Source organism: Carassius auratus, unplaced genomic scaffold (genome assembly GCF_003368295.1).
Source record: "Carassius auratus strain Wakin unplaced genomic scaffold, ASM336829v1 scaf_tig00004533, whole genome shotgun sequence".
Taxonomy (NCBI): domain Eukaryota; kingdom Metazoa; phylum Chordata; class Actinopteri; order Cypriniformes; family Cyprinidae; genus Carassius; species Carassius auratus.
This window is the reverse complement of record NW_020523601.1, coordinates 174-14,237: the sequence shown is the minus strand read 5'-3', so window position 1 is coordinate 14,237 and position 14,064 is coordinate 174. Positions and strand designations below refer to the sequence as shown.

Sequence of the window (14,064 nt, the reverse complement as noted above, 5' to 3'; positions counted from 1 at the left end):
TAATAATTTTTTACATGTTATTTTCATGTTTTTCTGCATTTAAAAAAATAATTATTTAAAGGTTATCATCTGGGCAATAAGTGTTATAGATAAAGAGGGGCATTCTGACCTCCAGTATTCATGTGAATTTTAAAGTGTAAGCATAAGCCATTAACAGATTTGCTTAATATTACATTTAAATATTGCTCCGTAAATATTCCCTTCTTTTTCAACACATGCAAGCTGTTTAATCAAGATCTATTTTCAGAGTGAAATGTTTTCTGTACATTATTTCACATAATTTCATATTACACATAAGTAACAAATGTTACTTTATAATTATAAATTTACAATATCATTCCATGGCTGAATTGGCTCATAGTGTCATTAAAATTATTTGTTCCATAATAACTGTGCTACGTTATTGTTTCCTCTTATTCCTCTATTTTAGAGCATGTAAAGAGAATTTATCTTGTTATGCTGCAGGAGTTGTCCAACCGAGCCTCAAGCTCGAACGCTTGAATGATCTCTGGATCTGAGCATAAATAAGCTGTTCTGAACTCTGTACAGTAATGTGCATAGTACATCATTCTCCAGAGCAAAATAAGATGTGTTGAAATTAATAATTACTTATAAATTAAATCATCTTTATATCCTACCCAACTAGCTTACATTTCAACAATGGAAGCGAAGCTAGAAGTATGCATCGTGTGATAAGTCAAACATGTTATTTATAACTGAATAAACCTGAATACATTAGCCAATACTAATGAAAACAATTTCTAAGGATCAGATAGAATAGAAATATGTTTTGTAACAACTGCACAAGAACTGAAAAAATAAAACGTACTGACTTTTTTTTTTTTTTTTAAACTCCAATATGGTACATAATTTATTTTCATTTCATTATAATTCCTTTTTATCCAGTAGCTCACAAAATGACTAGTATAGTAATAGTAGGATTGTGAAGATGCGATGGAGGGTTTTAGGGTAAACACTGCTTATAGCAGAAAACCAAAGTGAAAGTGAATTTGAAAAACAAATTAAAAGGAGGATAAATTAAATAAGCTCGAGGGCCAATAAAAAAAACTTGTTTCATTGATGTTCTCCCTCTCCCTATTTATGCATGTAAATTGGGAAGTGTTTCCTAAAAGGAATGTTTAACTATCAAATGTGCATAAAAATGACCAGCTTCAGATTCATTCTGCTGTAATGTTTGGCTTCTGGACAGACACTTAAACACTATTCAAAACAGATGAATAATATTACAGGTGAGCAGAAGAACCAAAAGAACATTGTTGGTACAACATTACTGTGTGTAGAGTGGCAGTACATTGAACAAAAATATAAGAAGTCAGTTAGCATACATTAACAAGGTGTGATGAATAAAGCCAACATGAGTCCAGGCCAAGGATCATGGGAAATGTAGTCATTAATAGATGGCCAAGGACAAGAGGGGAGCAACCTCTGGAGGAGCTTGTGGGAACTTTACAATATGACATAAGCAGTCACATTCTCAAAACAAAACTCTGTTCCTGAGTGCAATAAATATAAACTACCATTCAATTTGTGGTCAGTAAGAGATTTTAATATTCCTTTTTTTTAAGTAGTATTTTATGTTCACCAAAGCTGCATTTATATGATTAAAAATACATAAAAAATATTTTTACAATTTAAAATAAAAAAAATTCTATTTTAAAATATATTAAAATGTAATTTATTCCTATAGACAAAGCTGAATTTCAGCAGATATTATATTAGTAATCACTGACTCTTACCAAACCGGTTTTGCCTTGTGGTTGAAACGGCAATAACGACCACAAGGTTATAATCTCCCTACACCTTCAGCAACAACTTCAGTACCTTCTCTTCAGCAACCCTGCTCCTGTGTGATGTCTGGATTTTATGTACAGACTTCAGAACCTTCACCTTCAAGAATCCTCCGGCTGCGTGTTCCAGACCAAGGACCTTCTCGGTGCTCAGGAGTTCATCATTCACCACTGTGTTCACGACTGTGAAATGGATCCATGGACTCCTTTCTTTCCCACTGCAATGTGGCCCAGGTTACCAAGTGGAAATTGTTGCCATTCAAACTCAGCACATTGTAAACCTCTTTCCAGAGACTATTGGCATTATTGTGTATTGTCATTAGGGGCATCGCGATATACCGGTATTGACAATAACCGTGATTTTCAAACCAACAATTATCGATATCATGTTAATTTAGTCTGTGACGATATACTGGTATTAGCGATAACAGCAATACCAGTACTGGTTGAGCTTCCAGGTGGCAATACTGGTTGGAAAAGTTATATTAACCTGCGGTTTTCTTTGTTCATATATTTAAGTAAAAGGTGATTATTTTAATAAGTACTGCGTTTTCTTTACTCATCTTATTTTTTTGTATTTGCAATACGGCCTGTGCGTATACACTATATTTCTTCGTTCAAATCTATTAACAGTTACACGATTAAAACTAATCTTGAAAAACTGAGCGACCACATTGCTACATTAAACTCTGTAAAATGTTAAGTTGTTCACAGTGCCATGAACTTAATGTCTCATCTGAGGTCACTTTTCAATAAGGTTCATTAGTTAACATCAGTTACATTAGTTAACATATATAAACAAACCAAATAATAACAAAAGCATTTTTTAAAAAAAATCTTAGTTCATGTTAATTTCAGCATTTACTTTTGTTAAAATCCCAAGTTGTGTTTGTAAACATTAATGCACTGTGAATTAACATGAACAATGAATGACTCATGCATTTGTATAATTTGTCTGTTATGTCGCCTGTTATGTTGATTTGTGAGAAAATTAGAATGCAGGTTTGAAATAAACATCATCTATCTATCTATCTACTATATTTATTAACAAAGATTAATAAATTGTGTGTAATGTTCATTGATCATTCATGTTAGTTAATATATTAATGTTAACAAATTACATCTTACTGTAAAGTGTCACCATTAATATTTATTCATCATAATGTTGAACTTGACAATATTTTCTTGTTATTTCATAGGAACTGCAAAGAAAACGGAGAAAGCCAGAGTCTTGTGCCCTGCATTTATCAGTATCTTTATACTCATTGGGTGAAAAAGAAAAACTCAATAAACAAAGAAAAAAATGATTTGATTGATATCTCCCCCCAAACCAAGGTTTCTCTAGATATCACAAGATATTGATATCGTGAATTCTTATGACCACAATAACCATGATGTGAAAAATCGAATATTGTGACAGCCCTAATTGTCAGTTTATGATTATATAAATTGCATTAGATTTTATACGGCTGATATCAGTTAATAACAAATAATCTGTCAATTTATTTGTTGAATCTAGAATAAAGTTTTCCAGGAAACTTAATCTAATCTTTCCATAAGATAACTTCCATAGTAACATCTAAATCAGTCACTTCCTATAATTCTTTGCACGTTATCTGTTGTCTATTTAATGCATCCATGCTGAAAAGAGGTATTCATTTCTTAATAATAATAAAAAAAAATCTTACTGACCCCAAACTTTTGAATGGTATTTCTTAAAATATAAGCAGAAGGATAACTATAACAATAACTATAGAGAATGATTATTTTGGTTAAACAGCACTAGGTTAAATATAATAACATAAGTTATACTCACGTGATCAGTTGTAACGTTAAATGTTGCATGTCATGTTTAGAGTTTCATAGGTTGGAAGTTCTCTGACTAATTGCTGATCCAGTCTGGGATGAAATCCAGATAAAAAGATAATATCCCACCACCAGCTAGCTAGTTATCAAATATTATGCAGTGCCTGATGTTTTACACTCTGGACATGCATCAGACTACCCTTGGTCAGCAGACCTTGGCATCTTGATTAATGATTTCATATTTTAGTTATGAACCAGGCTCTTAAGGTAAAAACTGACAGTAACTTAATCAGACTAATTTTCATGTTACTGGCTATCATAGCTGGGGTGAAACAGCTTTCAGATTAAGCTCTCAATCTCTGGGTGCTGTGCCCTGCAAGGTGTTAAACAGAAGGTTAGCATTAGGATCATTCATCATAATAAGGTCTTTTTAACCATGATCATTCTCTGGTAGGATGAGAATGTGAAGACACACAACATGAAACTAATTAGATGACATGGATGGACAGGGTAAGTTAAGTATTAATAATGTTTCAGAGCAATAAGATGCATAATGTGAGGTGGAATGACATGTTGTGAAGTTGAAACTTATGTTTTTGCATTGTCATTGCTAGAAGGGCATTCCCTTCTGGCAGTGCTTCCACTTCAGTGGCTTTCACCCAAAAAGCCCATGTGTCCCTGCACTTACACAGATGGTTTTGTTATTGATTACAAAACCTGGGTACCGCAAAAAGATGAGAAGCCAGCCACACAGGAACTCACTGGAACATAAAGATCATCTAAATGACAATTCCACTGAAATCGATTTGTTAGATGACTTTCTCTGAAGCTTGTGATACGATACAAAGCATATTCTTCCAGAACAAAGACAGAATGTACATTATTTCTTTCTTGAATACAAACTTACAGGACACTTTTTGGAGATAAATCAATGTAAATGAAAATGAGGTGTTGTTCTTTCAAATAATACATTTCTCTCTTTTTTAGGATTAGCTGTCCCGAGAAGCAAGCTTATCTTAGAATGAGACTTGAGACTGGTTTAGACAGACATGGATTCTCATTTTTGTGAATTTAAACCATATTGGCATCTTCAAAAACATTTCTATATAGTTAGTATGTCAGGTTTGTGCGCTTTCAAAATGAATTGAGAAATTTAATTCAGTTCCAAATTTGAATTGAATGTAAACAGAAGTAACAGACAGGAAGCACAATTTTAAGGACATTTTTAATTGAATGAAATGCATGTATCTACTGTAAATGAAAGCCCTGTTGAGCATGTTCCGTATTTAAATTCAAATGAATTTAAAGGGAGGTAGTTCTTAAATGTAAGGTTTTTTCACATCTTCAAAAAAAAAAAAGAAAAAAAAGGTTGAATTTGAAGGGAAATCTGAGGACTATTGAATATTTGCTAATAATTACTATGCATATGTGTTTATGCCACTAACACTGATTCTATTCTGTTGCTTGCATCTTTAAAAGGTGTGACTTTAATAGATACATTGTCATGTCATGATTATGTTTTGGTGTCCATGGTGACTATCTGTGCTCCTCAAGAGGATTTGAGGTTACAGCACTAAAAACATCCCTTCCCCCCTTATCTTTACACAGATTAGCATCACACTCTGAAGGAAAAAACAGACTTAAAGACTGAGCTAACATGTTCTTTCCTAACATGTATATTCAGTAGAAAAAGCAAGAAGTCTTACCTGTGGCCATCAGGTGTGTTGTAGCACTGAGCCTCTGGTCTGCTGTGATGATGTCAAAACTCCACAGGTTAAGTAGGGCGATGAGGAAAAGGTGGAGCTTATGTAAATGAGACAGAAGAGAGAAGGGTTATTATATCTGAGGGTTACTATGGCTGTATATTCAGAATACTGAGTAATGTAAGAGTTTGATTTGCATGGACGCTTACATGCCATCCATTTTAAGCGGTGTAATTCCAGGCCTGAATTTGGGTGCAACATTTTAATTGTGCTTTATAAACAGCAACTAGAAGATTTCTGCACATCTCAAAGGTTTAGTTTAATATAGAAGAAATAAGTTTAACAATGCTATTCTGTATGGATTTTGGACGATCAAACCCGTAAACATAATAACAGAAGAAAGTCTTTTGAAATAAAATAAATTAAGAAGTAAAAATGAAAAAAGTAATACATTATTAAAGATATTAATAATGGAGTAATTTGATTTTAAAAAAGTTGTTTTAAAAAAGTTATATAGTTACCAATGGCTTTGTCCAGATTTTATGCGGCACTATTTCAAGGAGAATTTTGAGCAGGCACAGAGCAGCCTTGATTCAGCTGTGTAAAGATGCCTAAAGTTAATGCTGCTCTGTGACTGCTCAAAATTCAGTGTAAAGACATATTGCTGCATAAAAGCCAGACTATACTTGGTTTGCTCTGTCCCACTTCTGAACTTAGTATCAAAGTATTATTGCTGTGTAAATGCATTTATGCACTTCTGAGAAGCATTAAACAGTTTGTGCAGAGACACTTAAATGCCACTTCAGAAGGGTTTTTTTTGGGGGGGGGGTATTATTATATTATTTTGTATTATTTATTTGTTTGTTTGTTTGTTTGTTTATCAATGAAAACTATTTGTTTAAATCTAAATAGTCCATAAATTGTTGATATTTTAAATGTGAATTTTATATTTGTTTAAGCACCAATATAGATTATTCTTTTTTCTTTTTTTTAATGTTCAATTTCACCATCTGCCCTGCATAGCACTCAAAGCCCAAGGCATTTTAATTTACAAGAGCACATTAGAGAGATTTAGTCAACAAAATATTACTATATGGCCAATCAAAATCTGTGGACGTGTGCACATGCACATGCATATTTGCATGCACTGGTAAACTAACGGAAGATGGTGGTTTTCTGTGCATTTCCGACAAAGCGAAATGAAGGGCTCATCAGGGGCTTATTCACAGTCTGTGCTGATAGTATGGATGATTAAGATTCAGTCCAGCCCTGCCACATCTGAGAGGACACAGTCTTCTTCTAGTGCTTTTCCATTCCTCTGGATTGATCACAAATTACACTGAATATCTAATATAGGAAGGAGGGAGGAAGGGGGTAAAATTACAGTCCAACTGGACTACTTTCTTTTCTCCAACCATCATCATGTTTGAAGAAAAATAGGGCAGTCAAACTAGTGGTTTGACAGATTCAGTGGCATATGGAGATCCATATGTACAAGTTTTTTTTTTTTTAATGTTTTTGTGGCATTCGATTTCTTAATTTTAGGCAAGCTAACATCTGGCACAGATCCAGAGTGAGACTTGAAGATACAGTGATGATATCTCTGCTCGAGCTGTGCAGGAGAGATGAGAAAGGAAATGAAAACCAGTTCTACAAGTATGATATAAGACTAGTGACTGAAATCAAACGGAAGGACAAGATAACAGTAAAACATTTTTTGTTTCTGTGATGTATTGTATTTTATTTATGTAGTTATGTTGCATAGACATTACATAGACATTATGAAGACAAAACTCAAAATTCAACTCTTGAATACAGAAAGACCTAAGTTGCTAAAAGTTTCGATTATATTTAAATAACATATTTTTTTATGTATAATAACATAATAACAACAACAATATATATATATATATATATATATATATATATATATATATATATATATATATATACACACAAATATATATATATATATTTGCAATTATACAGTATATATATATATATATATATATATATATATATATATATATATATATATATATATATATATATATATATATATATATATATATATATACTGTATAATTGCAAAAGATTCAAAAGCCTCTAAGTGCCATTTGAAATTTTCTTCTCCACTAATGTGAAATAACTTAAAATAAATATAGGTGAAAATGATAATTATAGATTGCATCTAAACTCTTCATATACAGTATTTATATACAGTATATATATATATATATATATATATATATATATATATATATATATATATATATATATATATATATATATATATATTCTTTAAATCACAATAAAAAAATAAATAAGTATTGATTGTCATTTTTTAATAGCACAAACCATGCTCAAATCAATATTTCACAGTTTGCTTCTATCAAAAGAGTATTACCTTTTTTAAATTAAATGGAAAATGAAGGTAGTAATAAAAGGTAGTTTTATCAAATTTGTGTAAAGAAGAGTGTAAGAACCCAGACCTGGGGAAAGGTGATTATAAATCATAAATGGAATCATCAGTCCATTTGTCTTTGGACATTTAATGGATTCATCACCATCCTTCATGAGGTCTGATAAAGCTCATTAATACATTACAGTCAGAGTCACATAACTGATGCAGGGACATTTCTACATTCCTGGACTTGACATCATCCTGGTCATCGTGAATAACTCATTCCTGTCTGTGGGCTATTTAGAGTATGCCATGATCGATTGGATTTAGGATGTTAGAAGTTGGAACTAATTACCCATGGTGATGAGATGACAAATGCTGCCCTTTAATCTGCCCTTAAAGACAGTAATCATCAGTGTCCCGTATCTGCCTTCTTATCTCTAGATACCAGGTTCATCTTGGCCCTCCACCTGTCTCTCTGATCTCTCTTGTTCATGCATGACTCCAGCATCATCAGCCTCTGTGGAACATCAGAACAAGTTTGTATCATTAAAGCAATTACAGCCCCTCCAACAACCAGAACAGCTACTAATGGCATAATTTATGACTCTTAAAACTTTGCAGGGTGCATATAGAATACACCTGTATGAAATGAATAAATGTATGAACTACTACTTTTGCTAAAATGTGCAGTTTACAACAGAACACATTGCAAGGAATATATTTATGGAATACAATCCCACAATACAATGGACTCAACCTAACCTTCTATTTCCAGAATAACCAATTACCTAAAAGTTTAAATATTTTTACACAAAGGTTAGGTTAAAACTGCAAAACACCTCAATTAAACATGCACATTGTGACAACAGTATAGTGTACTGTACTATTGTATAAAAAAGGTTTAACATTAGGTTTAACATATTTAAAAAAAAAAAAGCTTTGAGTACAAATTGCGCAGTATGCAGTAGCTATTATTTCACTCCGAACATAGCCTTTGACATCCAGTCTGTTTATAGGATGATATACAGAAAATCAATATAAGTTTATGCATTTCAAGCACCAGAGATGAAATGCAAAGCTTGCTAATCATGTTGCAATGCAGTGAAATAATGACTTAACAGTAATTATAAAGTCAGAATTTTCTGTTTGTTACATTTTCTTTATCAAATTAGTATTTACTAGCATTATTTATTGACTCTCTCAGTCTATTTCTGTCTCAAATGTTAACTAAACCACTTTCCTGTTAAAGAGTAATAAAGAAGAACAAATGTTGCTGGCATCACCTAAAAGCAGACATATAAACTCTATTAGCAGCGAGTTTCTTTAGTCTAATAGACAAAGCATCATTTTTCACCACAAAATATTAAGAAAGTCAAGTATATCGGTTTGTCTGTAAAATGGAAAGCTTGTTACGATTCGGACTCTGACACAGTTTGATGCTGGTGTATGTGGGACACAAAAAGACACTTTATACCTGAGCAGAACATCAAGCAGATCTCAGTAGAACAACCGCTACATAAGTGGCACATCTGATGGCAGGAATAAGAGCCATCATGCACAAACACCTGCTTAACAGCCTGAGAAGCCTGAATAAAAAAGAACATTTAAAAAGCATCATCAGCCTCTTTATACATAGTAAATATATAAATAGTACATTGCATGTAGTACATTGCAGCTATAAGCTTTTTTGTGTGTACAGTGAAGAGTAGAAGGCCCATTGACTTCCATAGTAAGTACATCACTGTAAACATAACATTTGCTTTTATAAACTGATTGATGAGCAGAATTTATAGTCTATGGAAATTGAACCTTCATTTAATATTTATTGTTTTACTCCACCTTGTTCTAGGTTCTCCGGATGATGAACAATATTCCAACAAAACACATTTACAGTAGTAGTCTCTCTTTGATGAGAGAATGAGACTCATGCATAGGAAAGTTTATTGATGGATTTTATGATTACATCATGAAATCCAGCGAGTTTATTAGCTGATAGCACATCACATGGCATCCTTTAAATGAATCTGACTGAATCTGTATATGAATGAGTGCTCTAATTGTCCCTTCTTCTCTTTCGCTCAGCTTTGTGTGGGGTATAAATAATACTTGGATAATCACTCTGAAAACCCTGAAAACATCTCCTCCTAGAGCCTTTGATTCATTTTTTAAACTTTGCCTTAAAAAATACTATGAGGAATGGCTCCAATCGCAGCTGTCTGTCAAAGACACAGAGGTTTCTAATGTTCAACAAACCTCAGTCTACACTAGAACTACTGCAATGATGACATTCATGTTATACAGAGAAGAGGAATGCTTTAACTTTCTAAGCGAGATCATTTCCAGGATTTCATCGCCTCACTGCAGTACGTCTATGGTCAAGCTGTCATCTAAGATTAATGGGTAGCTTACTGCCCCATTGAGGCTCTTACAATCATGACAGATAGAGGAAAAAAGAATGACACTGTATCATAGCTAGGAGCAATGCAATACATTTATAGCATCAAGCTTTTTGTCTGTCCAGGGGGAAAGGAAAAAAGCTGCAGTATGTGACAAGTCAAGCAAAACACATTTGATACTTGATATACAGCAGGATTTTTGACCACTTTGAGACAGATTTAACTTAATCTCATCATGCCTGGTTAGGACTGTTTGTGGTCATGAGGTTGTTAAGTTCCATCACAAGGCACTCTTTCTTTGATCTATACTATACCGCCTGTGTATTTGAAAAAAAGCAGTGCTTAAAATGAGATTAGGCAGTGCATTCTGGGTATTTCAGTTTATGCTGTATATCAAAATCACTATAATGTCAGCCAAAGTTCACAATATCAACTCCATTTACAAACAAGTCAAACAGACGGACTGACAATGCCTAATTATGACTGTCATATAAAAAAATAAACTGAACGTGGAGAACTCAATCATCATTTTTTTTCCTATATCTTTTAAGAAAAAAAATATATTTATTAATTAATTAATTAACTAATTAATACATGCATGAGTGAATGAACAGAATGTTTGCCTTCCGCATCCTAGATGATGAATGAAGACCATCAGAAGTCATCATAAAATGAGAGAGACAGAAATGGCCACCCATCCATCTGTGGACTACTTTATACCTGTCAGAAACACATGACACAACCATAACAATCAACCACACCTATACACTCTGAAATGTTAAAACTCTCTCTCTCTCTCTCACACACACACACACACACACACACACACACACACACACACACACACACACACACACATACACACACGCACACACACGCACCCACGCACGCACACACACACACACACACACACAATCATTGACCTGTTGCTTAGACTGCACTGTAAATTGATTTGACTTGAATACTTAAGAACTATACAGTATCGTAGGTTTACTTACTACACTAGGAAAACTAAAAAAAAAAAAAAAAAAACTTACCCATTGAAGTTACCATCAAGCATATCTGGCAGATTGCCTCTTACACCCTCTTTGATGCTTTCACTGATGCCAGAAGAAGACACGTGCCATATAGATATGACCTGTCTTGATAAATAATGGCATATGATACATAATTTAAGCCTTCCTCAACAAGAGGAAGCACTGTGGTTAAAAGCATCTTTATAGCTGAGCTGATGGCATATATCACGGAGCTTCCCCCCATTTAATGCTGTTAATGGTGCAGATGGTTATTAAGTTCATATGAACTGTTACTGCAATAGAATATGTTTTATCAAAATGGTTAAGAATATGGTTTTCTCTTTCCGGTTGTATTACATAACAGTTTAGGATCAGTGTAACGTGAACATGAATTTAAGCACTAAACATTGGGACACCAATGACTCAATGAACTGCAATATAGTTTCAGTTGTGCATTAAATGTTGTGCATTTATCAACAACATCACAGTAGAGAATTACATGGTATCATTTGTTGGCTTCATTGTAGCAAATATGAAATATTCGTATCCTCCTTTTTTGAAATGATGACATTTCATGATGACATTTCCAGTATAATATACAAAAAAATGTTGATTGTCTAGTTAATTAGTGGACTGAGACACACCTAGACCATTTGAGACATTAATATGTCTCTGTTTGTGTCTATCATGAATGAAAAAGTGATAAACAGGTTTAACCTTTACATCAAGAACAATCTGATGTCCATTTAATAATTTAACCAGCTGGTTAATCCTGCGAAAAGCTACACATGTAATTTGATTGGTCCATCAAAGCCTTGGTTTTCTCTGTACCTTTTCCCTAACCATGACTCAGACTTCTGGGACTTTCAGAACGACAGCAAGGCCATTTATGATGCAACATGACTGAATAATTGGATTAGAGGTTCAAATTTGTAATTTGTTGACAAAGCAAAGCCGTCACAGGGTCTGACTCCGGAAGGACTTTTTATCTCTATGAATTTATTGCATGTTTAATCCCCAGCCTTATTAAGATTCTCCCTCAAACCCACTGGACCCTGCACGCATTGGGCAGGGGGTGCAATTTTTTTGACCTTATACAGAGAAGCTCTTCACCTGGGAGCAGCATACATTCCTAGAAGGATTTCAGCAAAAAGAGAGGAAGACGAACAAATCTAGGTTGACTTTGTTGAGGTCACACCATGAAAGAATCTTAACTCTAGCAGTAAACACTAAAACAATCATAGATTCATCACTCTGTAACTGCTGCATGTCAGAGCTGGCAGATGGTATGGGCACATGTGCTGTTTAGTAAAATGAAGAGAAGAGAACAGGGTAACTGTGTCTAATAATTGAGCGTTTCAAAAAAGAGGATTAGAAAATCCTTCTATGAACCCTAAAAAAACAGGACAGGACAGACATTGAGATTACTGTTTTTATTTGGACCTGTACAAGAGCATTCTGTCCTAAACTGGCGCAGGAAATGATATATTTCAAGTTTTCTGGAAGAGCAATTCTTGACCTTAATAATCAACCAATAAACACATCTTGGATTTGTTTGTCTAACGGTGTGGAATATGGCTTTAAAGTTAAACTAGCTTTATTTTTTATTTCTATTAGTATGGATTTTCATGGAGTGCTAAATCTGTCTACAGTGTGAAGGAATTAGTGCTTTAATGAGACATGATCAGCTTGTGGCTGATGGAAGACAAAATAGCTTCAAGGGCCTTTAATCTTTTTAGACAGAGGGCGTCTATGGAAAATTCACCCTGTCCACTACAAGAGGGTTCAGCATAAGGGCATGGAAGAACAGGTTTGATCTAGAGAAGCATATGATGCGTGTGCATCACTTAAAAAGCTCCAGCTGGTAATGGGTGCTTGTTTATTTCCCCAGAAGTCTCTCCACCATTCCCAAGAAGATAAAGGTCTTCAAATGAGCCTGGCGTCTCTGTGTCTGCGAGTAAGAACTAGTCTAGGAGGAGGATAAGCCACCCATCCGTCTGTCTTCCTCATCCTCAGGTCCTGTGGTCGCAGCTGCGGCCGCCGCACACTCCTCTTTAAAGAAGCCTGTCGTGGCTCCTGTTTCAGCTCCTGGTAGGAGCGGGAAAACATGTGGAAAATGGAAGTGGCTGGGAAGGCCATGATTAGGATCCCACTCAGGATGCTACTGAGAGCCACTACCTGACCGGGTATGCTCCTGGGTACCATGTCCCCATAACCCACTGTAGTCATGGAGATGATCGCCCACCAGTAAGAAGCGGGGATGCTGCTGAAATCCTGTGCTCCGGTCAGCTCGCTCTCCGCCAGGTGCACAAGAGGTGAAAAGAGTGTCACGGCTACGCAGAGAAAGAGCATCAGCAGGCCAAATTCGCGTGTACTCCGCCGCACCGTCATCCCCAGAGTCTGCAAGCCCAGAGAGTGGCGGCCAGCCGCATGACATACAGGATCCGAAGGGCACGTAGGATCCGCAGTACTAGCCCGAGCTTGTCCAGGTAGCCCTTACCTCCAGAGGGTCGCTCATGTTCACTGGTGGGGTTCTCATCCACTATCAGAGACACATAGTAGGGCAGGATAGCCATGACGTCGATGATGTTCAAGGGTCCACGGAGAAACTCCAGCTTGCTGTGCGCCTGCACGAACCGTAGCAGAAACTCCAGTGAGAACCAGCCCACACAAACAGTCTCGACGATGAACATGTGGTAGCATTTCTGGGAACACACACCCTGTGGAGGGAGAGTGAGTGAGAAACTAATTTAATTCTCGATTCAATTCAGTTAAAATGCTTTGTATCTAAATTTAAAATCAATGCATTTAGGCTCAGTATATTAGAAGATTGAGTAGAAAAAATGTTTGTGAAAGGGAGGTTTAAAATACGCCAGAGATTAAAAGGTTGGTAAACAATACAAAAAAATAGGAAAGGAAAATAAAGAT

At 34.9% G+C, this 14,064-nt stretch overlaps 1 pseudogene; it reads right to left on the bottom strand.

The window, feature by feature from the left end:
- Positions 1-12,983: 12,983 nt before the first annotated feature.
- Positions 12,984-13,854, bottom strand: LOC113070482 (potassium voltage-gated channel subfamily G member 4-like; annotated as a pseudogene).
- Between the last annotated feature and the right edge of the window lie 210 nt (positions 13,855-14,064).